Genomic DNA, 24,644 nt, shown 5'->3' with positions numbered 1-24,644 from the left:
ATCCGTCCAGAGAAAATTGCAGCATACACCATTTTGGTCTGATTTTCCTGTAAGATTCTCCCTTTCAAGCGAATGAATGATAAGGATGGAATCCATATGCTATACGTTCACAAACTTGTCCATGTTTACCAGCTGGAACACAGACGGGTTTCAGATCCCTCATCTGAAAGTACCCTCATTCTGTAGAATAAAGCTGACCATACTAGTTGGAAAATCCCACTGATTTTGACATTTTTCAACACTTGAAACTAGGTTATTCTCCTGCTATTGAAAGGAGAAATTTCCCCCAAGATTTCCCCCAGTTCAGCATGTGTTCCAGCCTATTTTATGCGTGCTGTGTGTATATTACTGCCGACTGACATGCATTATATGATTTAACATATTTCTGAAACATGACTTGATATAAAAGGTAGAAATAAAGCTAAAGAAGAAGCATTCTGAAACTTGCCAAGTTAGGCCTCATGCACACGACCGTTGTTGGGTTCCGTGTCCGTTGTTCCGTTTTCCGTGATTTTCTGCGGACCCATTGACTTTCAATCTGCAAAGAAAAAGGGGGTCAGTCAGCACATCCCAAAGCGCAGGGGCACGTTGCTATGGCTGAGAACAAGACTGTTAAACAAAACAAGCAATGCAACAGCTCACTGCAAACCAAATAAAGTACAAAATTGCATCATAATTGCAAATGCTGAACTAATAAGTTAGAGATACTTGGCAAATCGTTTTGTACAAAATTATTTGAGCCCGTCTGCCGCACGTCAAGGCGATCTCTAGTTAGACGGGTTCCTAAAACTACATTTTACCTGTTATGTGCCATGATGGCTACCATATAATTCAGAAAGTGCAGGTTCTGGCACCAGGAGAGAGATAGTGTGTGGACTCACATTGCAGTCTTTGGTGACCTTTTGGCGCCAGGGGTGGTGTGGAGTGGGCCCGGCATGCATGCTGGTAACTGCGTTCCGTGGATATAATGGAGGCCATTTTGGCACCAAAAATGACAGAAATTCAGGCGGATCCAGCATGTAAGTGGAACCTGCACTTTCTGAATTATATGGTAGCCGTCATGGCACATAACAGGTAAAATTTAGTGTTAGGAACCCGTCTAACTAGAGATCGCCTTGACGGGCAGACGGGCTCAAATAATTTTGTGCAAAACGATTTGCCAAGTATCTCTAACTTATTAGTATAGCATTTGCAATTATGATGCAATTTTGTACTTTATTTGTTTTGCAGTGAGCTGTTGCATTGCATGTTTTGTTTAACAGCATTGACTTTCAATGGGTCCGTTGAAAACTCGGAAAATGCACCGTTTGTCATCCGCGTCCGTGATCCGTGTTTCCAGTCCGTCAAAAAAATATGACCTGTCCTATTTTTTTCACGGACAACGGTTCGCGGACCCATTCAAGTCAATGGGTCCGTGAAAAAACACGGAGGCACACAAGGTTGTTATCCGCGTCCGTGATCCGTGTCCGTTTTTTCCAATCATTTTCAAGGCAAACTTGACTTCGATTTTTTTTTCACTTTTCATGTCTGGTGATCCTCCAAAAATCAAGGAAGACACAAGGAGAAAAAAACGGAAACGGATCACGGAACAACGGAACCCCGTTTTGCAGACCGTGAAAAAATACTGTCGTGTGCATGAGGCCTTAACGTCTCTCATAGGTAAAATGCTCCATTAAAAGACCAGGTGCTTTTTCATATAATTCTTAAAGTCAGACTGTCCTTTAACCCAAATGTTGATGTTTAGCAATTTTAAATTATTCTGCGGTTGGTACATCTTTCATGACATTTTTTAAAAACTCAAGTCAAATGCCTGCATTTGCAATTCCCTGGGCATCAGCAGCAGATGAATTCATGCATTTATTCACAGTTCAATGCCTCTGATGTCAAAGCAATGTTAGCACAGAGCTCACCATAAACACAGATGTTGTTTATGCATAAATACACATAAATGCACTTACATAGAATTTACAGTCAATAGGTATGTAACATACTTACAGTTTTAACTCCTAAACTCATCGTCATCATCATTAGTACAGCCAGATCAAAAAAACAGCGATAGATTTCCTCCTATAAACCAGGTGCATTGTGTAACCTACCTACTGCAGTTGATAGAATATACCCCAATTAGATGGAAAGTAAAATAAAAAGGAAATTAGACTTCATTTATATCTCCGCTAGGTCTACATGTCTACTACCGGAGATGTGAACGAAGCCCAAGAAATGTCATAGAACAATAGCAGTATCTAAGCGTGATCTGGTGGTGTCTGTCTCGCCACCCAGTCGCAAGGCCATTAGAGGAAGATTGCCATACTGACCAGCTATGACCGTCTGGTTGGCCTATCAGAGAGATGAGATTTCAAGCCAATCAGAGCTCTGGCTCAGCGTCCAATCAAAGGGCTAGACAAGGGATTTAAATCAGGCCCTGACTTTAGGTCAGTACCTGCAATTCTTTATGTATAGTAAAGTACCACGGCACTCAGAGAAAGATTTACTTGCACTCGATTTTGTAATTCCATCCACAAAGTTCTAATGACATGGCCAAAGTTTTGGTCCTGCCCGGACCTTGTTCACGGCCAATCAGTCTGGTAGAAGTGCTAAAGGTGGATATATGCCATACACCTCTAACTCTGCTACCAGACTGATTGGCCGTGAACAACGTCCAGGCAGAACCAAAACTTTGGCCATGTCATTAGAACTTTGTGGATGGAATAAAAAATCTAGTGAGTGATAAGACATCGGTCTCCATGAAAATGTCCGTGAAGGATCTGTGTTTGGTCCGTGTGTCTGTTTTTATTCCCTCCGTGTGTCATCTGTATTACACATGCACTGTTAGCCTGAACAAGGGAATTTTAGAGTCTCTCCTATGAAAACCCCTGATAGAACACGGATGCCATCATTTATTTCTCAGCAGAAATCCCTGATCATAAAGGCTCATGCACACAGCCGTTGCTCGGCCGTTCCCTGCAATGGGGACCGTAATTTGTGGTCCCCAATGCACAGGTAACATCTGTGCGGATTCTGAAGATGGATGCAGACCCATTCAACTTGAGTGGGTCCGTGATGTTCTATTTTTTTTGCGGTGTGGAGGCACGAAGAGAAACCCCACGGAAGCACTCTGTAGTGCTTCCGTGGGGTTCGTGCCTCCGTTCCACACCGTACCTTCAAGTGAATGGGTCTATATCCGTGATGCGTTGAGTACACGGCTGGTGTCCACATATTGCGGACTCGCTGTTTGCGGGTCGCAATACAGGCATGGCCGGGCAACAGCCATGTGAATGAGCCCTAAAAAAGGTTAAATTGCATTTTAGTGGAAAAAAATGCATGAATGTAACAACTGCAGAAAGAATTATATTATATGGTTATATACATCTTGAGAGATTTATAGTCCGTATACTTACAGACCCTTAGAGCGGTTTACTATTAGAGCTGGGAGATATCAAAAATATTATCACGATAACGATATTAGGAGATTTATTGCAATAACGATATATAGCATGATAAATACCCACTTAGAAGAAAAAACACTTATACTGTATGGGGATTACAAGGCGACATTATACTAAATGGGGACTACAAGGAGACATTATACTGTATGGGGACTACAAGGAGACATTATACTGTATGGGGGCCAGAAGGAGACATTATACTGTATGGGGTGGTGGGCCACAATGTGACATTATACTGTATGGGGACAACAAGGAGACATTATACTGTATGGGGGCCACAATGTGACATTATACTGTATGGGGACAACAAGGAGACATTATACTGTATGGGGACAACAAGGAGTCATTATACTGTATGGGGGGGCAACAAGGAGACATTATACTGTATGGGGCCACATAGAGACATTATACTGTATGGGGTGGTGGGCCACAATGTGACATTATACTGAATGGGGACTACAAGGAGACATTATACTGTATGGGGACTACAAGGCAACATTATACTGTATGGGGACTACAAGGAGACATTATACTGTATGGGGACTACAAGGAGACATTATACTGTATAGGGGGTCACAAGGAGACATTATACTGTATGGGGGGCCACAAGGAGACATTATACTGTATGGGGGCCACAAAGAGACATTATACTGTATGGGGACTACAAGGAGACATTATACTGTATGGGGACTACAAGGCAACATTATACTGTATGGGGACTACAAGGAGACATTATACTGTATGGGGGCCACAAGGAGACATTATACTGTATGGGGTGGTGGGCCACAATGTGACATTATACTGAATGGGGACTACAAGGAGACATTATACTGTATGGGGACTACAAGGAGACATTATACTGTATGGGGGGCCACAAGGAGACATTATACTGTATGGGGTGGTGGGCCACAATGTGACATTATACTGAATGGGGACTACAAGGAGACATTATACTGTATGGGGACTACAAGGAGACATTATACTGTATGGGGGGCCACAAGGAGACATTATACTGTATGGGGGCAACAAGGAGACATTATACTGTATGGGGGCAACCAGAAGACAGTATACTTACAGACCCTTAGAGCAGGTTTGCTATTAGAGCTGGGAGATATCAAAAATATTATCACGATAACGATATTAGGAGATTTATTGCAATAACGATATATAGCATGATAAATACCCACTTAGAAGAAAAAACACTTATACTGTATGGGGATTACAAGGCGACATTATACTAAATGGGGACTACAAGGAGACATTATACTGTATGGGGACTACAAGGAGACATTATACTGTATGGGGGCCAGAAGGAGACATTATACTGTATGGGGTGGTGGGCCACAATGTGACATTATACTGTATGGGGACAACAAGGAGACATTATACTGTATGGGGGCCACAATGTGACATTATACTGTATGGGGACAACAAGGAGACATTATACTGTATGGGGACAACAAGGAGTCATTATACTGTATGGGGGGGCAACAAGGAGACATTATACTGTATGGGGCCACATAGAGACATTATACTGTATGGGGTGGTGGGCCACAATGTGACATTATACTGAATGGGGACTACAAGGAGACATTATACTGTATGGGGACTACAAGGCAACATTATACTGTATGGGGACTACAAGGAGACATTATACTGTATGGGGACTACAAGGAGACATTATACTGTATAGGGGGTCACAAGGAGACATTATACTGTATGGGGGGCCACAAGGAGACATTATACTGTATGGGGGCCACAAAGAGACATTATACTGTATGGGGACTACAAGGAGACATTATACTGTATGGGGACTACAAGGCAACATTATACTGTATGGGGACTACAAGGAGACATTATACTGTATGGGGGCCACAAGGAGACATTATACTGTATGGGGTGGTGGGCCACAATGTGACATTATACTGAATGGGGACTACAAGGAGACATTATACTGTATGGGGACTACAAGGAGACATTATACTGTATGGGGGGCCACAAGGAGACATTATACTGTATGGGGTGGTGGGCCACAATGTGACATTATACTGAATGGGGACTACAAGGAGACATTATACTGTATGGGGACTACAAGGAGACATTATACTGTATGGGGGGCCACAAGGAGACATTATACTGTATGGGGGCAACAAGGAGACATTATACTGTATGGGGACCACAAGGAGACATTATACTGTATGGGGGCCACAAGGAGACATTATACTGTATGGGGACCACAAGAAGACATTATACTGTATGGGGACTACAAGAAGACATTATACTGTATGGGGACTACAACGAGACATTATACTGTATGGGGAGCCACAAGGAGACAATATACTGTATGGGGACTACAAGGAGACATTATACTGTATGGGGACCACAAGAAGACATTATACTGTATGGGGACTACAAGGAGACATTATACTGTATGGGGACCACAAGAAGACAATATACTGTATGGGGACCACAAGAAGACAATATACTGTATGGGGGCAACCAGAAGACAGTATACTTACAGACCCTTAGAGCAGGTTTGCTATTAGAGCTGGGAGATATCAAAAATATTATCACGATAACGATATTAGGAGATTTATCGCAATAACGATATATAGCATAATAAATACCCACTTAGAAGAAAAAAACACTTGGGGCCACAAAGAGTCATTATACTGTATGGGGGTGGTGGGCCACAATGAGATATTATACTGTATGAGGAATACAAGAAGACATTATACTGTATGGGGACTACAAGGAGACATTATACTATATGGGGACTACAAGAAGACATTATACTGTATGGGGACTACAAGGAGACATTATACTGTATGAGGAATACAAGGAGACATTATACTGTATGGGAGCCACAAGGAGACATTATACTGTATGGGGTGGTGGGCCACAATGTGACATTATACTGTATGGGGACTACAAGGAGACATTATACTGTATGGGGACCACAAGGAGACATTATACTGTATGGGGACTACAAGGAGACATTATACTGTATGGGAGCCACAAGGAGACATTATACTGTATGGGGGCCACAAGGAGACATTATACTGTATGGGGTGGTGGGCCACAATGTGACATTATACTGTATGGGGACTACAAGGAGACATTATACCGTATGGGGACCACAAGGAGACATTATACTGTATGGGGACTACAAGGAGACATTATACTGTATGGGAGCCACAAGGAGACATTATACTGTATGGGAGCCACAAGGAGACATTATACTGTATGAGGACTACAAGGAGACATTATACTGTATGGGGACTACAAGGAGACATTATACTGTATGGGGACTACAAGGAGACATTATACTGTATGGGGACTACAAGGAGACATTATACTGTATGGGGACTACAAGGAGACATTATACTGTATGGGGGGGCCACAAGGAGACATTATACTGTATGGGGCCACATAGAGACATTATACTGTATGGGGTGGTGGGCCACAATGTAACATTATACTGAATGGGGACTACAAGGAGATATTATACTGTATGGGGCAGCAGGCTTCAAAGAGACATTATACTGTATGGAGTATTCAAGGTGACATTATACTGAATGGGGCAGCTGGGGCCAAGGCAGGAGTGCAACTACCATAGTGGCAGACCATACGACTGCTATGGGGCCCTGGGTAAGAGGGGGCTCAGTCTTAGGCTACTTTCACACTAGAGTTCAGGTGTCCGCTCGTGAGCTCCGTTTGAAGGGGCTCACAAGCAGCCCCGAACGCAGCCGTCTGGCCCTAATGCATTCTCAGTGGACGCGGATCCGCTCAGAATGCATCCGTCTGCCAGCGTTCAGCCTCCGCTCCGCTCAGTGAGCGGACACCTGAACGCTGCTTGCAGCGTTCGGGTGTCCGCCTGGCCGTGCGGAGGCGAGCGGATCCGTCCAGACTTATAATGTAAGTCAATGGGGACGGATCCGTTTGAAGTTGACACTATATGGCTCAATCTTCAAACGGATCCGTTCCCCATTGACTTTTAATGTAAAGTCTGGACGGATCCGTTCAGGCTACTTTCACACTTAGCAATTTTTCTAAGTTTTAATGCAGACGGATCCGTTCTGAACGGATGCAAACGTCTGCATTATAGGAGCGGATCCGTCTGATGAAACATCAGACGGACCCGCTCCGAACGCTAGTGTGAAAGTAGCCTTAGTTGGGATCATTCCCTCTTCTACTGGAGGTGAAAACTTGGTCAGGACTCTACCATCTAAAGGAACAACTTTTAGAAAATGAGGCAGTGAAAAAAAAGGATTTAGGAAGAAACCCTTCTGTCCTGTGGGGGGGGCCTGGTTTGATCCTTGCTAAAGGGCCCTTACTTCTCTATGTACACCACTGGGCCAAGGTGACATTATACTGTATGGGGCCACATAGACATTATACTGTATAGGGCGGCTGGGACCAAGGTGACATTATACTATATGAGGTGACTGGGGCCAAGGTGACATTATACTGTATGAGGTGGCTGGGGCCAAGGAGACATTATACTGCATAGGGTGGGCCACATGGTGATATTATACTATATGGGGCCACAAAGACATTATACTGTATGGGCGGCTGGGACCAAGGTGACATTATACTGTATGGGGCGTCTGGGGCCAAGGTGACATTATACTGTATGGGGGCCAGCCACAAGGTGACATTATACTGTATGGGGGCCAGCCACAAGGAGACATTATACTGCATAGGGTGGGCCACATGGTGATATTATACTATATGGTGCCACAAAGACATTATACTGTATGGGCGGCTGGGACCAAGGTGACATTATACTGTATGGGGCGTCTGGGGCCAAGGTGACATTATACTGTATGGGGCGTCTGGGATCAAGGTGACATTATACTGCATTGGGTGGGCCACATTGTGATATTATACAGCATAGCACAGCAATTTTACACCCTCCCCGCCCCCCATCGGTATAGTGTCTCCTTGTTACACAATACAGTATACAGTAGTGTCTCCTGGCAAAAGGGAGACATTATACTGTATGGGACTTCTACTGATGGGACACCCTCTGTGCAGGGGCCGCTGATAAGCCTAAGCGGATCTACACAGGAAGACCTTTATTCATGAGTACCTAAGTACTATCTTGCACCCCGCTCTGCTGACGCACTTCCCCCACCTTGGACAGTAGCAGGCCAGGACCAGATCTCCTTGAGGGAGACTGGCTTAGCCTCCCTCACTGGCTGCTGACGTTGGCCGCATGGCTCGTGTGCGCGGCCATTTGGAGACATCAGTGGGCGAAGTTATGGGGAAGTAGGAGCGAGGAGGATGCGGCTGCTGCGCAAACTGACATGTAATGTATGCAGGCGGCAGGACGTGGACATTTTAGAAGCAGTCAGCACACATGCGATCGCTCCTATGATGTCATTAAACACTGCGGTTACTACGAAATGGTGATATTGGCCATATTGCCGTTTCTTAATACTGCAGTATATCGTGGACACTGGTATATCGCTCAACCCTAGTGCACACTTAGATTTTTAGGTTCTGGACAGATTTTGAACAGCATATTCAGATGACAGATCCCTTTAAAGTCTCTTTACCTTCTTATTGGTTCTCCCACAGGAGATTGAATATTTTAGGGAAGCTGTATCATTGAAAAGACAGACACAAGTACTGTAAATATAGAGAATTACTACAGCTTCAGTCATGCTGTTAAGCTGCAAGTGAGAAGTTATACTACGAGCACTAGTGGCGAGGAATGAATTACGGAATCAGCAAGCAATGCATGGCATACATTTCAAGCAGGGAGATGCTGTAAGCTATTTTAAGTACTGTAAGTCATTGCCTAACATAAGGTTACAGTTAAATGAGGGGAAAACATACCTTAAAATACTAAAATATATATACACAGGGTGACGCAAAAGTCTGGACACACTCTTTTAACTGGTGTAATTTGTAGAAAATTGACTTCCAATATGTGAAAATATTAATTGGAGGCTGCTTTAATTGGTGGATGAAATGTTTTCCGCCGCCATTTTGAAATCCGCCATATTGAATTCCTCTCAGGGTTTTCCAATGGGAAGGGGGATATGTAATATATCAGTCTGGGTTAGAATTTACTCAGAAACACACTGGAAGTGTCAGTTTTGACCTAGCTTTACCTGTTTAGGAGTCAAGCAAGGTCAATTTGGTAAAGTGTGTCTGATCTTCTAATTTAACTGGAATACCCCTTTAAGTTGAAGTTACTAGATAATAAAAGGTGTACAAGCAATCCTTTGGGATGTTTTATACCCTATTAAATTAGCATGTGAACTAACCAGTGAACAAGTATGACTAGTGTGACACAGTGAGGGAAATGGTCGGGGAAAACAGGTATTTTCCTTCCAGTGTGTGCTGCTGGGCTGATTTGAAGCCAGGTGGGGTCAAATACCGGACTGGATTTTAATTGCCGGTCTGGGTTTTTGGCAGCACCTGGCTGTCCTTCAATAGTCAGCTGGGCTCAGCATCAGGATCTCTGTGTTGGGATCTGAGGCTTGGTGCCAGGTTGGAGGGCTGAGACCCATGGGCCGAGGATACAGGCCCCCTAAAGCCTGCCGTGGACTGCTGGAGGCAGAACTGACATCAAGGTGACTTGTCTTATATGAACTTTCCAATCTGTGTGAAGTAACACCAATATGTACTTTCCATTGTGTGTGAAGAAAACACCAAGACTGTAAAGTAACGCATTGTTTTGTGCATTTGCATCAAGTGTGAATAAACACTGAAGTTTTGCGTTAAGAACTTGTCTTTTGCCTCTGTACTGCGTCCGCTTACCCTATCTACCAGAGCGAAACCCCACACTAGGAATAAGGAGACATGAGAGTACACATGGCATTCCGTGTGCAGACTTGATTATATTTACTTATTCCAAAAGCAGACTTTCTGAAATTCCCATGTATGGAGATGTTGTCCCAGGATGTCTATTATAAGATGACCAGCTGCCTACATGCAGAGACTTAAAAAAGATCAATTTAGTTGACATTTAAATTTGGTTAGGCCTTTAGAATTCCTAATTAGATACATTTAAATATATGGAAATCCTCAATGTTTAGTACCAAGTTTATGGTAAAGATAAAGAGGTCAGCTGTGCTTGGGCTAATTTCCGCTCAATAAATCTATTTGCACATAGTTGATGCCTGCAGACTGTCTGTCTCCAGAGATATTTCTTGCACCACACCTTCATCCATTGTGTAGCTTTCTGTAAAGCCACTGACTGTCCGTTCTCTGCCTACTGCGATAACAGTTTTCATGTTTCCTAATATCAATGTAAGGCCTCTTTCACATTTCAGTGTTTTGGTCATTTTTGGTCAGTGATTTCCATCAGTGATTGTGAGACAAAATCAGGGTGGGGCCTCCAGTGAGATAAGTAGTGTTGATCGCGAATATAGGCACTTCAAGAATTTGCAAAGATGTAGAATATAGTGCTATATCTCGAATTTTACTCGCGAATATTCTCGATTTTTTTTCATCAGTACCTTTACTGCTTCTTGCTTGTGGGCCAATGAGAAGGCTGCAATGTATTTGTCTAAGCTTAACAACATCCCTAGCAACCAATAGGAAAGTTGCCTGCCCCTTACTATATAAGAACCTCCCCAGCAGCCATTTTCTGCAGTTCTGACAGAGACAGCAGTGCCATTGCTGTGCTCTGTGCTTTCATCTGGATTCTGATTCAATTACATTAGATAGTTAGCTCATATATATAATACAGATAGTTAGTGGGAGATAGTGATATAGTGTATCTGATAGGAATTACTGTACTGTACATTTTCTCCAGTCTCCGGAAACTTTTAGCAGCTTGAAAAATGTAGCAAAAGTGACCCACAACTGTATTGCGCGTGCAATACGCGCATATTACATTGCCGATTTTCGCAATCAAGAAAATAATGACTGGAGATCATGAATTCTAGAATTTGCTAATTTGTTGCGAATATTAGGCCAAAAATTCGCGAAATATCGCGAAAACAAATATTGCCTATGCTGCTCATCACTAGAGATAAGGTATAATTGAAATCACTAGAGATAAGCTCCTGTGTTTTTGACCAGTGCCATACGCTGCTGTGCCTGATCCTTATCTCCCCCATCATCAGCCAATGGGATAGATTTGGAAAGCCACCATACACATTAGATGGTTGTCCGAGCCTACCAAACTCGAAGGGTTCGACCATAACACATTTAACATGTGTGGCCAGCTTTAATCATTACTCAAAGGTAATAGAGATAAGCAGGGGCGTAGCTTAAAGCTCATAAGCCCTGGTGCAAGAGTTCAGCTTGTGACAAGGGGCAGGAGAGCACATAGCCTTCCTGCTGCTGGAGGCAAAAATTGAAACGGCACCCCGCCCCCATACCAAATTTTTGACCTAACCCCTTCCCTCCAGCCAGAGGTGTAACTTGACCAGCATGCACTTTCTATAATACTGGTGTTTTCTTATGTGGCACAAGGGTCTTTGGGCCCCCTCATGCTCCAGGGCCCAGTAGCGACTGCTACCTCTGCACCCACTATAGCTACGCCCCTGGACATAAGTACTATCATGTTTTTGCTACATTTGTCAAGCTGCCAAAAGTTTCCTGAGACTGGAGAAAATGGTTGGCAGCAACTTCGTGACTGTGAGGAAGGACTCCTGATAGAGTGCTCCAATATATTTGCGATTGTGCAAATCGGCACTAATGATGCGCATATTTTTGGGGCAATACATGCAACTTCACATTTTATCAGGTCTGAGTAGATATTACTGATTGGTGCACTAAGTATTGTTGTGACATCACAGCACTATGTCTGTAGCATGTATGTATGGACAGCAGAGAAACTGTAATTCCTATCACACTACCTAACACCCTGCACTGGAACCTATTATCTACACTATATCACTATCTAACCTACACTGACTAACTCCCACTAACTATCTGTATTATATATATATATATGAGGTAACTAACTATCTAATATAATTAAATAAGGATCCAGAGGACTCAGCAAAGCACAAAGCACAGCAATGACACTGCTCTCTGTCTCAGAACTGCAAAAAACTGCAGAAAATGGCTGCTGGGGACTTTCTTATATAGTAAGGGGCAGGCAACTTTCCTATTGGTTGCTAGGGATGTTGCTAAGCTCTGACAAAGGTATTGCAGCCTTCTCATTGGCCCACAAGCAAGAAGCAGTAGTACTGATGAAAACAAAAAAACTAGAATATTTACGAATATATAACACTATATTCTAGATTTTCACGAATTCTCAAAGTGCCGATATTCGCAATAAAAATTTGCCATTTGAATATTTGTGCTCAACACTAAAAACTTCCTGCTGGATCCATTTCTGTCTTTAGCACGAAAAAAAAAAAACTGCCACAAAAACCTATGTGTGACATCACCCCTTGGCTCATGCAAACTGCCGTAAGTGTTTTGCGGTTCTATCCTTTTCCGCAAAACAGACAAGAAAAGAACATGTTATGATCAAGAAAAAAATCGGATGATTAGTATATCGAACAATAAACCAAGTAAATAGTAAAAAAATCTATGAAAAAATCGGGTAAATAGTGAAAAAGTAGATGAAAAAAATCGATTGATGGAGATCATCAGAAACCACATAAATGTATAAAGTCCTCCAGGTTCTGTTCCCAGTGATAACGTATAGAATCGCTTATATACTCGTTAGTAGGATATGTAACCACTACTGGCTTGGTATAATTACCATATGAGACTCTTGTATGCGAGACTCTAGTGTAGCAGGCAATCATATAAGCAGTAGGCAAGCAAGCATATATAAAGAGGAAGAGCAGTCTCTTTACCGTGTCTTCACCACCTCCCGGTGGTTATTGGGTTGGACAGACCGCACGCCTAATCAGGGAAGATTTCTTTTGCTGTGCAAGCAACGGTGCTCCGGTATGGATTCACGCTCTATTGGCGCATTGCGCTAAATTGGAACTGAGTCGGAACTTCCGAATGTTGATCACGTGTTTGGTGGCGTCTCACATGGCGTCCCACGTGATTTTAGACATAGAGATTCCTCATTTGATAAACCAATTTTTTTCTATGAATAGATTCTCTGCTTCTGCAAACTACCTCCCTCCATAATGCACCAATGATGAAGTAAGATTGTTAAAACTATCAAAATTGGAGAATATCTAGAAGATTTGTTGGAAGCCTCGAAGGTCTTCCAAAAAAATTCTCTGAAAAAATCTTCCGAAAAAATCTTTCGAACAAATCTTCCGAAAAAAATCTTCCGAAAAAATCTTCAGAGAAAACCTTTTGGGAAAACTTCGAGAAATCTCGAAAGAATTTTAGGGAAATCTCAAAAAAATGTCCTAGGACTCTTTCTTGGAGAGAATTGACTATGTTATCTCTCCAAAATCATTTCGAAAGGTAGTTTAGGGTAGTCTGGAATGATGATATAGAGATTCTACATAAATTACCCAAATATCGCATATGTGTTTGTGATGCATTTTTTATGCGTTTTTATGCAATTCTGCATTATTTCTGACTCCAATTGGTATGGAAACCTTCTGTTGGATACCCCACCACTTTTTACTATAATATGTCGGTGATGCTTAAAATATTTGGAGTTAGGGTTTCTTGGGGAAGGATTTGAAAGAAACTTTCCTATATACAGTACAGAACCAAAAGTTTGGACAGACCTTCTCATTCAAAGAGTTTTCTTTATTTTCATGACTATGAAGGCATCAAAACTATGAATTAACACATGTGGAATTATATACATAACAAACAAGTGTGAAACAACTGAAAATATGTCATATTCTAGGTTCTTCAAAGTAGCCACCTTTTGCTTTGATTACTGCTTTGCACACTCTTGGCATTCTCTTGATGAGCTTCAAGAGGTAGTCCCCTGAAATGGTCTTCCAACAGTCTTGAAGGAGTTCCCAGAGATGCTTAGCACTTGTTGGCCCTTTTGCCTTCACTCTGCGGTCCAGCTCACCCCAAACCATCTCTATTGGGTTCAGGTCCGGTGACTGTGGAGGCCAGGTCATCTGGCACAGCACCCCATCACTTTTGGTCTGTACTATATAACTTTCCTCAAAATATTAGATCATATTGGAATAACTAACCCCTATCATATTATACACTAGGGAAAAACATGAATGTCCCCTTTAAATATATTATGTCCATAACGATGGAATATAAGTGGCACACGAAACGCACAGATATCGTGTGTATATTCTCTGATGCGATTTCTTGTTATCCTTGCACTATACCCCTCTTTTGTAACATTCTGAATACTATTTTAATTCAACACCTGTGTTTTAAATGTTGATTGATGAGACAAGAAGTTCCTCATTTTAGAACCGCTGAAACCACTCCTCCCAGTTCAACTCTGACCAATGGCTGATCCAACCCCACCTCCTTAACTGCTACATATAGAGATTTATGATAGCCACTGAAGAAGAGGTTTGCAACCTTGAAACGCATATAGCAAATCAACCATAGAAATTACAGATGAGAAACAGCGCGCTGTAATTATGAAATAGGTGACGTATCAAAATCACGTGGGATGCCATGTGAGACGCCACCAAACACGTGATCAACATTCGGAAGTTCCGACTCAGTTCCGATTTAGCGCAATACGCCAATAGAGCGTGAATCCATACCTGAGCACCGTTGCTTGCACAGCAAAAGAAATCTTTGCTGATTAGGCACGTGGTCTGTCCAACCGAATAACCACCGGGAGGTGGTGAAGACACGGTAAAGAGACTGCTCTTCCTCTTTATATATGCTTGCTTGCCTCCTGCTTATATGATTGCCTGCTACACTAGAGTCTTGCATACAAGAGTCTCGTATGGTAATTATACCAAGCCAGTAGTGTGGTTACATATCCTACTAACGAGTATATAAGTGATTCTATATGTTACCACTGGGAACAGAACCTGGAGGACTTTATACATTTATGTGGTTTCTGATGATTTCCATTAATCGATTTTTTCATCAACTTTTTCCACTATTTACTCGATTTTTTCATTGATTTTTTTTTCACTATTTACTCGGTTTATTGTTCGATATACTAATCATCCGATTTTTTCTTGATCATAACATGGAATGATTTGTTTTTAATGTTATATGTCTTATGTTTTAATGCGAAGGTTTTATGGTTATATGTTTATTCAATTTACCAATTTGATGCAACTCCCTATGCTCTGAGTGCCCGTTATATACACATATATATTTTGCACTGTTTATAGGGGTAAACATATACGTGAGCACCTGATTCCATTCGGATTGGAGGTGAGCCGCCCGTTCATTTTTCATTTTTCAAGAAAAGAACATGCTCTATTTTTTTGTGGGGCTGCGGGATGGACATGCAGATGTGAACGCCATTGAGATGAATGGGTCCTCACCCAATCTGCAAAAACTGCGGATGTGGACAGAAACTATGGCCGTGTTCATGAGCCCTGGTACTGAAGTACAGATGAAAAGATGACGTACACAATACATTCATAAAATGTTTCATGGAAAGTGTAAAGTAGTACTGCATACAGTATATATAGTAATAAACATATACTATTTGACACCTGCTGTTTTGACAGTACACAGGAGAAATCAAAACCATACAAAGAAAAGCTAAAAAACATTACAATATTTTGCACAATCCATTACATATACATTCATAGAAAGACTCAAGATATGCAAATTTTGGTCTTGTTCAGACTGTATTTAAAGGGGTTTTCCAGGATTTTAAAATTGATTACCTATCCTCAGGCTAGGTCATCAATATCAGATCAGCGGGGGTCTGACACCCGACACCCCCGTCCATCAGTTGGTTGAAGGGAAGGCGACTTCATTAAGGGACGGATTGGCCATAGACAAATTTCCCTGTGGGCCGATGCCTTGGGGGGGTCGGGGGCACCCAAGTCCTCCTCACGGCCACATAATTATTTGATTCTCTCCTATTCACCTGGCCAGCAGCCGCAGGTGTCCTCCTGAATTCAACTGTATCTGTCCTCAAGATGGCGATATGGACATTTGAATACTGTGATGCAGGTGGCAGTATTTAGTGCTCCACTGTGGTATTTGGTTCTGCTGGGGCGGTATATTGTTCTGCACTATGGTATTGCTGGCTCTGCCTACCTCTACATGTTTTGGCCCTGCCTATTGTGTTGCCCCAGCTTCTGACAATCTGGACCCACCTACAAAATGGGTCCACTTTTAGTTTTTTTCCAGGGCCACTTTAAGTTTTCAGTCCGTCCCTGCCTTCATTGCTTACCTGCTCGCCATTGACAGCGCAGCGGTGAGCAGGTGTAACTACAAGCCCTCCCAGTCTCATTCCTATTCAAGTGTACACTACAGAGTCATGTTATTAAAATGAATGTGGTGACTGCACTCGTATGGAGTGTGGCCTTTCCTTCAACCAGCTGATGTGCGAGGGAGCGAGCGGGTGTCAGACCCCCACTGATCTGATATTGATGACCAACCCTGAGGATAGGTCATCCATATTAAAATCCTGTAAAACCCTTTAAGAGATATATGCACCTGGTACATATGTCCTGGTACATATGTCATGCAGATCTAGAGTCCGCCATTCTCCAGACGGAAGCCAAGAGAGTGCTATTTAGAGATGTTTAGTAAAAAATAAAAAATTTGGGATCCAGTGAGTGACAGATTCTACTAAATGCCACATTCTACATATAAAAGTCAGAGGTTTGTTTTGGGAAAACCTTGGGCGCACATTGTAGATCACAGTTTCAAAGGAAATGACAGTAGCAGAGAAGTGCTGCTTGTGTTGATGCTATGTCTATTATTCTGAATTTGACTGCAGTTGATAACCTTTAGTCAGCGGTTATCTCATGTTTTTGGCCAACTTAGAAAAAAACAAACCAAAGTACACTTACAGTACAGATAGTCCCTGCCATCCATACGTAATCACTGACCCATATCTATACAAAGTGTAAGGGATCATCTCTTTTCAGGGGGTCACACTCACAGATATCTTCGCAGACACGGTTATAATGTCCAAACTCTTGCTTTATTTCAGATACTTCAGCAAAGCACAGGTTTCGAAGTTGCAGCTTCAACTTATCACGTGTGACATCCATACAAAATAACAAACCCTTGCCCGGCTGGGCTCTAACTAAACACATAAATGTATCCCTGACTCAACTAGAGAGCCCTGTTCACACATGGAACACAAATGCGGCTTTCCTCAGCCATACAGTCCAGCAACCTCCAGGCTGTGACATTTCAATACCTTAACCCCTTAAGGACATAGGACGTACCGGTACGCCCTATTTCCCGAGTCCTTAAGGACACAGGACGTACCGGTACGTCCTGACTTAAAATCTGTATTCCGGCGCCCGAGGGGTTAAACGGAACGGGATTTCGGCTGAAATCCTTCAGCCGGCATCCTGTGACAACGCCAGGGGGGGTCATGTGACCCCCCCGTGTCGGCGATCGCAGCAAACCGCAGGTCAATTCAGACCTGCGGTTTGCTGCGCTTTTTGCAGTTTCTGATCCCCGCGGTCCCTGACCGCGGCGATCAGAAACTTTAGAGTGGCTAAAATCTATATTTTTCACCCCCCCAGCACCCCTGCATGATTTGATGCCGGCGGGTGGTGCGGGGGGGGGGTGTCGCATGCGGTGGGGGCGTTGCGGGAGGCGGGCGGTGCGGCAGGCGGGATCGCGATCCCCCGCCCGCCTCCCCATGAACGATCGTTGGCTTCTAGTGGGTATACCAGGGTGCCAGCACATTGCTGGCACCCTGGTATAAACGGCTGACATCTGTGCAGATGTCAGCCGTTTAACCCTTTCCATACCGCGTATGGACATGCACCTTCGTAGGACATGCACTATTTCTTTTGCTGAAGGGAAACACGGACAACGGACACAGAACACAACGGATGAACTATCAGCATTTTTATGCTGACCCATTGAAATGAATGTTTCCCCATCCTATCTGCAAAAAAAAAAACGGAACGGAGGCCGAGAAAAACAACTGTCATGTGCATGAGGCCTTAAAGGGAAACTCTCAAAAATGTGCCCTGCTTGAGCCTAGAAATGTTTTATTTCCTATCAGTTTGATGTACACAAATGTGCAGCACTCCACGTTTTTGTATCCTGCAGAGTCCATAAAAAATGGGTTGGCTGCAAGAATGATCTCATATCTGAAGTGATCAACACATCTTCAAACCGCCCTCTTTTTGCAGGCACGGTAGGATTGGTACCCGCACCTGTTTCGCTGTGGGTGGAAATTCCTCTGCCAGTGCCCGCAACAGCAGAATGCAGCATCTCTCGCAGCAAGGCCTGGAAGTGCTGCATTCTGACAGCCCTCTGTGATGCTGGTAACATGTCCGCCATTTTGTGTTTGTACCGGGGGTCTAAGTACGCTGCCACCCAGTACTGGTCCTTGGGTTACATGCGTGATGGCCGTCAGAAGGTTCACCTAATGGGCAGTAAAAGTTATGTACCTTCCCTGCCCGTGTTTGCTAGAGAACGTGTCTGTGGTCAGATGTATCTTGGCACCGACACTGTGTGCCAGAGATATATTCAATTGCTGATGAACGTGGCCATATAGCTCTGGGATGCCCTTCTGGGAGAAATATTTCCTTCCGCTGAACGTGGCCATATAGCTCTGGGATGCCCTTCTGGGAGAAATATTTCCTTCCGGGGAACTTCCATTGCGGTGTGCCAATGGCCACAAATTTTCTAAAGGCCTCTGAGTCCACCAGTTTATATGGCAGTAGTTGGCGGGCTAGCAGTTCCGACAAGCCAGCCGTTGGGCAAGAGGGTTATCCGGCGTCATCAACTTTTTACTCTCTAACATTTCGGCCACGGAAGCCTGCCTTCTGCCAGATGAAGGCAATGACAGCACGGTTGAAATTGGAGTGGAGGACAAATGGGAGGAGAGAGAAGGAGAAGAGGCAGGACGTGGAGTGCCAGGAGTGTGGCTTTGTGGGTTCTGATGGCGTTACTCCCACTGGGCTCAGTCGTCCCTAGGTGAGTGTTGGGCTTACCGCGACTTGACAGCACAGGCTGCAGATGGCAACACTATTGTCAGCAGCTGACAGGTTAAAAAAAAACACACTGCGGAGCAATGTGCCAGCGTCCTGGGAGCGCAAGATGTAACCGTGCATGGTGGATGGCTCGCTCCAGATACATTTGCAGTCTGCTTTTTGCCTCCTGTGCACTGCGAGTTCTGCCTGCCTATCTTCTGCTCCATCTCTCCCTCTGAACTCCCCTCCTCTTCCTCTCTTGTGGGCACCCACGTGACGTCTATCGACACGTAATCATCATCACCTTCACCACCACTGACATTAGAGATCTCGGAGTAGGCAGTAACAGCGGGGACCACCCTTCTGTTGGTACTGTTGTCAGAATGCTGGGTGGCGGCCGTTGTTACCTCCTCTTCCTCATCCAATACTAAGAATGGCTGCGCATCGGTAAGATCTGGGAATGGGAAACAATTTCTCTGAGGGGCAAGAGACCGGGGCGTCCCCCTGGGCCTCTAACACCTTCCCCTCCAGAACAGAGTGTACCGCAGAGACAACCACTCCTCTTTGTAGAATGGGTACCGGATCACTCACATTACCCCCTCCAGGGAAACAACGAGATAGTGCATCTGCCTTGGTATTTTTTGCCCCAGGACGATAGGTAATAACAAAGTTAAACCTGGCAAAAAATAGCGACCACCTAGCTTGTCTAGGGGTGAGACGCTTAGCTGATTCGAGGTACAGAAGGTTTTTGTGGTCCGTAATCACAGTGACAGGGTGGATTGCCCCCTCTAAAAAGTGCCGCCATTCTTCAAACGCTAGTTTAATAGCTAATAGTTCCCTATTGCCAATATCATAGTTCTTTTCTGCTGCAGATAGTGTTTTAGAAAAGAAAGCACAAGGACGCCATTTGCCAGGAGACGGACCCTGAGACAGCACAGCCCCCACTCCCACCTCTGACGTATCGACTTCAACAATAAAAGGCTGGGAGACATCAGGTTGGATTAGTACAGGTGCCGAGGTAAACCTCTCTTTTAGAGAGGAAAAAGCAATTTTAGCGGCGTCAGACCATTTAGAAAAATCAGTCCCCTTCCTAGTCATGTCAGTAAGGGGTTTTACAATCACCGAATAATTTTTAATGAATTTTCTATAGAAATTTGCGAAGCCCAAGAACCGTTGCAGTGCTTTGAGGTTCTCAGGAAGATCCCAATCTAAAATTGCCTGGACCTTCCTAGGATCCATACGGAAACCTGAAGCAGATAATAAATAACCTAGGAACTGTATTTCCTGAACGGCGAAGACACACTTTTCAATTTTAGCATATAATTTATTCGTCCGAAGGACCTGCAGTACCTGTCTGACATGCACCTCATGTGTTTTCAGATCAGATGAATAAATTAAAATATCATCTAGGTATATCACCACAAACCTGACGATAAGATGACTAAAAATGTAATTAACGAAATGTTGGAAGACAGCAGGAGCATTGGTCAGACCGAAAGGCATGACTAGATTTTCATAATGCCCCTCAGGGGTGTTAAAAGCTGTCTTCCACTCATCCCCTACCTTAATACGAATCAGATTGTAGGCCCCCCTAAGATCAAGTTTGGAGAACCACCTAGCACCCGCAATCTGATTAAACAGGTCAGGAATGAGAGGAAGAGGGTATGGGTCTCGTATGGTTATCCGGTTTAGTTCGCGGAAATCTAGGCAAGGACGCAGGCCCCCATCTTTCTTTTTAACAAAGAAAAACCCTGCAGCCACGGGTGAAGAAGAGGGTCTGATGTGTCCCTTAGCCAAGCTCTCGGAGATATAATCTTTCATGGCTTGTCTCTCCGGACCCGAAAGATTATATAACCTGATCTTGGGTAATTTTGCACCGGGAATCAGGTTAACCAGGCAATCATAAGGACGGTGAGGTGGTAACTTCTGACAACCCTTTTCAGAAAAAACGTCCTCAAAGTCCGAAATAAATGTAGGTAGGGTAGCTATGGAGGCGACTAAGCAATTGCTATTTAAGCTATTTTCTCTGCAATGCTCACTCCACTCCAATATCTCCCTGGCCTGACAATCCACCACTGGATTGTGCGCTACCAACCAGGGAAGCCCCTCCAGAACATAACATGAAAGCAACTCGTTATGGTGGTCCCCTACCCGAAGGTGAAAGTTATGGACAATGTGAGTGGGGTTTCTCTGAGACAGAGGAGCAGAATCAATAGCGAATATGGGAATAGGTCTCTGTAGCGTACAGAGAGACAAACCCATAGTGTGGGCAAAATGGGCATCTATCAAATTTACTCCTGCTCCACTGTCTAGAAAAAAAGAAATAGTCTCCATCTTAACGCCAAAAACAACAACCGCTGGCAACACAAATTGCGATGTTCGTATGGAGGAAACGTATACCCCCCGGCTGACATCCTCCACACAGCCTGGGGTTAGTAGTTTTCCGACGGTCTTTTGTTTTTGAGGAAGGAAGGACAGACATTAATAAAATGACCCCTCTCGCCACAGAAAAAACAAACCCCACGCCTACGGCGAGCCTCAGGAGGACGGACCTGTCGAGTAGTTCCTCCTAGCTGCAGAGGCTCGTCTATGTCCGTACAGACTAACTGCTGCTGCTTGGGAGGGGTTACCAATTGCTCCGGTTTTTTCAATCTGTCCCTAAGACGTCTATCTATTCTGATAGCATGGTACATAACCGCATCAAGGGAAAAGGGAGTCTCATACAGCGCAAGCGCATCCTTAATCCTTTCGGATAACCCAGAGCAGAACTGACTCCTGAGAGCCGGGTCGTTCCACTGGGTATCCGTAGCCCACCTACGGAACTCTGAGCAATACTCCTCTACTGGCCGCTCTCCCGTAAGGAGTCTCCGTAATTTTGATTCAGCCAGTGCGACTCGGTCAGGGTCGTCATATATGAGACCCAAGGACCCAAAAAATTCATCCACTGACCGGAGAGCCTGGGAATCAGCGGGTAAAGAGAACGCCCAGGATTGCAGGTCCCCCTGAAGCAGGGAAATAACAACCCCCACCCGCTGTTCTTCATTACCAGAGGAGTAAGGGCGCAACTTAAAATATAATTTACAGGCCTCACGGAACGTCACAAATTTGTCCCTTCCCCCAGAAAATCTGTCTGGAAGAACAACCTTGGGTTCCGCAACAACCTGGTTACCTGTAGCAACCGCTGGGCTTGCGGTCTGTTGTAATTGCTGCTGTTGCTGGAGGACCGACGCCTTCAATCCTGCCACCTCCAAAGACAGGCCTTGAAGTTGCTTTGACAAAGCAGCAATTGGATCCATACTGGATTCTAAGTAGGTAGAAAGAAAAAAAATGTTTATTTTTTTTACCTACACAAAATAAGGGCCAGATATAATGTAATGACCGGCGTCACGCAAAGGGAGGGAAATGGGAAGGCCCTGTCCATGGGAGAGGGAAAGGTGGTGACCCCTGACTCACCTTGTGGCTGGCACCTGACTGCCCTGACGTCCCTAGACGGGTTCCTCACCCGTACGCCGATCACGTGCCTAAACCCTGGCTTTCCCTAAGATGAGCCCTGTGTAGTGAACGGGGCGGTGGGATCACTAGTCCGCACCACTGACACTAAAGGAAAACACCAAGGAGAGGACAGACAATACAGACAAAACATATAATCCCAGGTGGGCGACAACAGCAGACCACCAAGGCCCACAGGGATCCGTAGGGTAACACTCTGGTACAACAACCAGGGAACACAGTTACACAGCTCCAGTGGGTCAGTATAGAAGTCCAGGCAGGAAGCTCTATATCTGGCAACCAGAGAAGTGTGAGAGGGGAATATAAGGAGGTTGGGAGTGCTGGACAAGAAACAGCTGAGGAGAAGGAGCTACGGATCCCTGAGTGAGCCAAAAAGGGTTGCAAGGCAAACCCAGAAAGCTACCATAAAGAAACAGCACTATGTTTCTACATGGAACGTGCAGCCACCCGCTGCGACTTCCTGACCCCGGGTATAACGGAGTCAGGCGTGGCTCTTGACACCCTCGTGACACAGATACAGAGGATGAGGAGGGTGCAGAAGCGGAAGGCTGAGCGAGCCACTCAACCAACTCTGGTGCATCCTTTGATGTAATGGCACGCACTTTCTCCAACTTTTGACTTAGGCTATGGCCTGGTGCACCTGCCTGACCCCTACCAATCCTGCGGTACGGCCTGACTCTTCCTCTGCCTGTCATTTTCAAAATGACCCTGTGCCAAAGTCCCAAGAGAAGAGCAGTATTTGTGGAAGCAGGTATATTGCAGGCCTCAATCAATATTTGGTGGAAGCAGCTATGTCGCACCCCATAATCAGTATTTTGTGGAAGCAGGTATATAGAACCCCTTAATCAGTATTTTGTAGAAGCAGGTATATCGCACCCCTCAATCAGTATTTTGTGGAAACAGAATTATAGAACCCCATAATCAATATTTGGTGGAAGCAGGTATATCGCACCCCTCAATCAGTATTTTGTGGAAGCCGGTGTATCGCAGGCCTCAATATTTGGTGTCAGCAGGTATATCGCACCCCTCAATCAGTATTTTGTGGAAACAGGTATATAGAACCCCTGAATCAATATTTAGTGGAAGCAGGTATATCGCACCTCTCAATCAGTATTTTGTGGAAGCAGGTATATCAAACCCCGTAATCAGTATTTTGTGGAAGCAGGTATATTGCATCCCTCAATCAGTTTTTTGGGGGGCAACAGGTATATCACACCCGTTGCAAATAGTTGTTCTAATAACGCTTGTCCCTCTATATACCTGCGGCATCACAGCAGAACCACACACAACTGCTGCACAATACAAATGCACTATAATATGTGATTGCTGGGTCCAACCATTGGGAGGAACCTAGTTTTCTTACTGAATCCACAATAATGAAGGCAATGTTCAAGCATCTACATGGTTGAGACAAGTAATGATTCCTTAAAAACAGTTTATTTTATTTTCAAATTATTAAAACCAAGATGCTCGCATCTCAACAAACAATCTCAACAAACACAACCGCTTACGCGTTTTTGGCCTAAAACATGGCCCTTAGTCATAGGCCTTAGTCAAAGCCATGACTTCCATTCCAGCGATCTCTTGGCAACATTAATACAGCGTGAACATCGTTTACCCATGAGAAATAATGAGCTGATTTTTTGTGAATGCAGTGACCATGCTCGATTCACTTCTATGGGATGGACACAGATATTGTCACTTTAACATCTGCCTACCGCATGTGTGACCACCTCTGCAATCACTTCTATTATAC

The 24,644-nt window shown here is 44.2% G+C and overlaps 1 long non-coding RNA gene across 1 annotated transcript; it reads right to left on the bottom strand.

Annotated features, from left to right (window-relative positions):
* Window positions 1-16,767: 16,767 nt before the first annotated feature.
* LOC120979821 lies at window positions 16,768-21,993 on the bottom strand. The gene is made up of 3 exons (XR_005774382.1): window positions 21,982-21,993; window positions 19,738-19,741; window positions 16,768-16,903 (listed from the first exon to the last, which is right to left on the bottom strand). It is a non-coding gene; the product is annotated as an uncharacterized LOC120979821 (long non-coding RNA).
* Between the last annotated feature and the right edge of the window lie 2,651 nt (window positions 21,994-24,644).

The sequence above is a fragment of the Bufo bufo genome, chromosome 1, assembly GCF_905171765.1.
Source record: "Bufo bufo chromosome 1, aBufBuf1.1, whole genome shotgun sequence".
NCBI classification, from domain to species: domain Eukaryota; kingdom Metazoa; phylum Chordata; class Amphibia; order Anura; family Bufonidae; genus Bufo; species Bufo bufo.
This window is presented reverse-complemented; position numbering and strand designations above follow the sequence as displayed.